General features: G+C 37.6%; 1 protein-coding gene across 1 annotated transcript in view; it reads right to left on the bottom strand.

Annotated features, from left to right (window-relative positions):
* The window catches only part of LOC119571946 (zinc finger protein 37-like), an 84,388-nt gene that overhangs the window by 33,899 nt on the left and 45,489 nt on the right, over window positions 1-5,000 (bottom strand). The gene's annotated exons all lie outside the window — the stretch shown is intronic.

Below are 5,000 nucleotides of genomic sequence, written 5' to 3'. Positions count from 1 at the left end.
AAAACTCATTATCTGGGCGGCTAACTGGACTATATAGCTCTATACAATCAGCACACACTCCCAAAACACTGCAAAAGTCATCCCACTCTTAGTTAGTGATCACTGGGCATTAAGTATAACTCTTCCTTTTACAAAAGAGCCCCACCCCAGCCACGCCTTCGGTACCACCTCGCTACTAAATATCATGATGAATTCATTGAAAGAATTTGCCTGCTGGTATGAAGACTTTACTCCAAACCAGCCTGGATCATTTTAATGAAACTCTCTGTCAACAAGTTGGCAACATCATTACTCAGCTACAACCTAAAAGCCTGCCAAGCACGGTAGACGTGCACAACAACTAAACAAAGACCCTGAGATAAAACTTAGAAGGCTCATACGATCTACAGTAAGTCAACTACGACACCGGGGGGAAAAACCAGTACTTGGCGAAGGATCTTGTGTTTTAGTAAAAAGTTTAATGAGTTGAAAACTCGAAAACGGGAGAAAGATTTTATGCCTGGGCAGAATAAATTGACTCCATGACCACCCAATGAGCAAGGTATGGACGGAAATAAGCAAGATTAAAGGCAATACATCCCAGTAACTCCCCACCCACATCCAGATAGGGTAGCCTCATCTCTCCTCAAAAATGGTGTGAGGACTCTTCTATTGATAGTCCCCCATTATCCATACGCAGATTTTTCCCTTAAATCAAGCCATAAAAACGAAAATTGATTTCAGTGCCCCCTTTTAGATGAGGCTGATGCACCATTTACAAGGGAAGAACTCCTTGCAGCCTTTAAGACTAGCAAATCCACTGCACCTGGGGATGACGGGAATCACTTATGACTTTCATCCGACTTCTTGCAAAGGTACAGGTAAAGGGGAAAAATCCTCTTTGATCTCTTCAATTTAACCTACAAAAGCAGGCATTTTCCCTACCACTTGGAAACAAGCAACCATCATTCCCATCCCAAAACCAGGACGGCCTGATGAATATAGACCAATTTCTCTGACGTCCTGCCTGTCTAAAACCTGTGAAAGAACCCTCCTTACTCGTTTACTCCACCAGATCAAGGACCTGATTCATCCATCTGTCTTTGGCTTCAAAAAGGGAGAGGGAACACAAATGTGTTTAGCACAGTACCTAAGTGGAAGTAATGCAGAATCTTTTATTTCATAGATTTAAAGGGAGCATTCGACAGAGCCTCCCCTACAGCAATCCTCCATGAACTAAAAACTCTTGGGAGTTAAGGGCAAGCTTCTGGCTATGGATTAAGGATTATCTATCTTTGAGAAGAGCAAAAGTTTTGGTACCAAGGCACCTACAGTGCTTATGGCGAATTAGAACTAGGCACACCACAAGGGGGAGTATTGTCCCCTACACTATTTAATATAATTTGCACTCTCTTTGCAAACTTAACGATGAGTTAGGAAACCTATGCAGTATCACATCATATGCTGATGACATTCTTATTCAGGTATTTGATAGGGGGGGATTACATTTCTACGGAGGTTTAGCAAAAAATGTGCTTTTCCCTCGGACTCATAATCAACCCAATCAAAACTAAGTATATTTCGAGATCTCGTAAACAACCTTACATTCCAAGGTTAGGAGGACAAACTATTGCAAGAAACTGAACCTATAAATATCTTGGTGTTATGGTGACTGCTCCCACCTCATGTCCCACAGTTCTCGCTTTACCAAGGATATTGTTCAAAACATCAAGGAAACGTTGCCTTGAGCGTTTAAAACCTTTGCACTACATAAGTAACAGATATATAGGTGCCTCCCCGAGAGTCCTAAGGTTGATGTATATCTCCTTGTTAGGTCCATGATAGACTAGCAAGCCCAGTTCTTTGTATGTTTCCACCAAGTGCCCTCAAACCACTTGAATTTTACAGAACAAGGCCATGAGAATTTTACTTGATGCCCAATGACTGCCAAAGTTCCGTCATGAGGAAAGAGCTAGACCTCCCCTCTATTCACAGTCGCGTTATCCAAGTTAACACCATACTTGGCATCAGACTCCTGCAGATTTACCCAGACCACAAAATCCAATATTCTCTTTAAACGAGGATAAATTACAGGTTAGGCATACCCGACCTCGATACTCCAATCTCATACATTCCAACTTAGAATGGAAAACTAAAACTGCTCATACTATTATGTTTTTCAATGTAGGAACACGAAGCTATTAACATTCCCGAAACAGTACTTACTGCTCCTTGGCACAGAACTCATGTACATGCTTATGTTTATAAACTAACAGGGCCCAAATCCATTGCTTCAAAAACGGAACTAAAAAGCCCATTACTTGAAATATATAGATGCCATACTACATCCCCCTCATTGCACGCCCCACTTGCAATCTACTGTGATGCCTCCATGGTCTCATGGAGCAGCAGGGATTGGTTTTTTACTAATTCCTGATATAGTTTTTGAAGAAAGTGTGTGTATTTCCAACTGGACAAGCACAAATGATGCCGAGTCAGTAGCCAATATCAGCCATTTAAAAAAGGTAGTGAGCAGCAGCGACACCTGGCCGTCTTTACTGACAGCCAGGGCGCTCTTTATAGGCTCACTGCATTAATGCAGAAAAACATGGAAACTAGAAATATCCTTCACGAAATTTCTAAACTATCAGAACAGGGTATCCAAGTGTCACTATACTGGTACCCTCTCCTATAGGAATATCTTGTGTGACAGGGCTGATGTTTAGCCAGATGAGCACTTTCCCATGAAGATCCCTATTTTGTAGTGCCGTATCTCTCAACCAAATGAAAACGTGTCTGTCTTCGAGATTATGAGGGTCAGGTATGGACCGCTGAGAAGATGAAAAAAGATGGACATGGTAAATATTTGGGATTACGAGAGTATTGCTGGACATCAGATATAGGGCAAACCCTATAAAGTCTATCATGGACTGTCTCGGAGACAGCAGGTTACTTTGACTAGACTACGCATAGGATATCCGTACACTATACAATATGTACAGGATGTAGTTTTGGAGGCAAAACCAGTTTCATATCACCACTGCAAACTTGCAAAGCGCCCAGTCGCATAATCTTGACCATTAACTTACTCTGTTGCACAAAAACTGCATCCTATCGATCAAATAGAACTGTTCACAGATTAGCACTTGTTTATTATATTAACTTTATTATAGACACTGGTCTTGTCTTTGACATGATTAGTGATATAAAGGTTTTTTACCAGCCAAATGATATTTTATAATGATAATGCACAGCCCATCAGGCATGTATGTAACAATAATGTTTGACTAATAGCCCTCTACGCGAATTTGAATCACAGCCAGTTGGATAGATACTTTGGCTCTTACCCTGGCTTTTTACAGGGTATGTACACTGTTCTGTAAATAAATGTTATCAAATCAATCAAAATCTCTCTCTCCTCTCTCTCTCTTTCTCTCTCTCACTCTCCTCTCTGTTTCTCTCTCTCACTCTCCTCTCTCTTTCTCTCTCTCTCTCTCTTTCTCTCTCTCTCCCTCTCTCTCTCCCTCTTTTCTCTCTCTCTCCCTCTTTTTCTCTCTCTCTCTCTCCCTCTTTCTCTCTCTCTCTCCTCTTTCTCTCTCTCTCTCTCCCCTCTTTCTCTCTCCTCTCTCTCCCTCTTTCTCTCTCTCTCCAACTTGCTCTCTCTCTCTCTCTCTCTCTCTCTCTCTCTCTCTCTCTTTTCTCTCTCTCTCTATATATATATATATAATATATATATATATATAATATATATATATATATATATATATAAATATAAGCAATCCTCTGCAATAACCTCTCGTTAGTAATTGTCTTCTTGGGACTAAATTTTGAAATAGATGATAACAAGCAGAGCAACAGTTTAACACAACGGTAGCCAAAGTATTGCTTACGTCATATTACATCATATTACGTCATATTACATTATATTACGTCATATTACATTAAATTTCGTTTATATACATCATATTATGTCATATTACACATATTACGTCATATTACAGTATATATATTAGATGTATATATATTACATTTACAGTTCTGAAATGATTGGATGTACATATATGTACATTAACAGTTCGAAATGATTGGATGTACATATATGTACATTCACAGTTCTGAAATGATTGGATGTACATTATGCTAGATACTGTAACGTCTGAAAATCTCAGATACAGTCGACAGAAATGTGTGACAAAAGAATAAATCAAATCTTCGGCATCTGGCATGCAATATGAAGCGATTCTTTGCATTTTGAATTTCATGAAAAAGGTGTCGAAAAGACCAATGTAAATTTCTGTAACTTTCCAGGATTTCTTATGAAATTCGGATTTTCGTAATTTTCAGAACTAAAAATGAAAATGCTGAATTCTTTTTTTTTCAGGAATTCCAGGGGCAGAAGGACCCTGTACGTATGTATATATAAATATATTAATATATAGGTTATACTATATATAGTATACATATATGAGTATATTCATTTTATATATATATATATATATATATATTATATATATATTTATATATAATATATATATATCATTTCTCTCTCCCTCTTTCTCTCTCTCTCTCTCTCCCTCTTTCTCCTCCGCTCTCTCCTCCCTCTTTCTCTCTCTCTCTCTCTCTCCTCTCTCTCCCTCTTTCTCTCTCCTCTCACTCTCTCTCTCTCTCTCTCTCTCTCTCTCTCTCTCTCTTCTCTCTCTCTCTATATATATTATATATTATAATATCTACATATAAAATATAATATATAAATACACACACACACATAATATATACATATATAAATGTTTACATGTTATATATATATATATATATATATATATATATATATATAATATATATATATACTAAATACATACATACATACATACATACATACACACACACACACACACACACACACACACACACACACACACACCACACCACACACACATTATATATAATATATATATATATAATATATATATATATATATATATATATATATATATATATATATATATATATATATATGTATA

Source organism: Penaeus monodon, unplaced genomic scaffold, assembly GCF_015228065.2.
Source record: "Penaeus monodon isolate SGIC_2016 unplaced genomic scaffold, NSTDA_Pmon_1 PmonScaffold_88, whole genome shotgun sequence".
Taxonomy (NCBI): domain Eukaryota; kingdom Metazoa; phylum Arthropoda; class Malacostraca; order Decapoda; family Penaeidae; genus Penaeus; species Penaeus monodon.
This window is presented reverse-complemented; position numbering and strand designations above follow the sequence as displayed.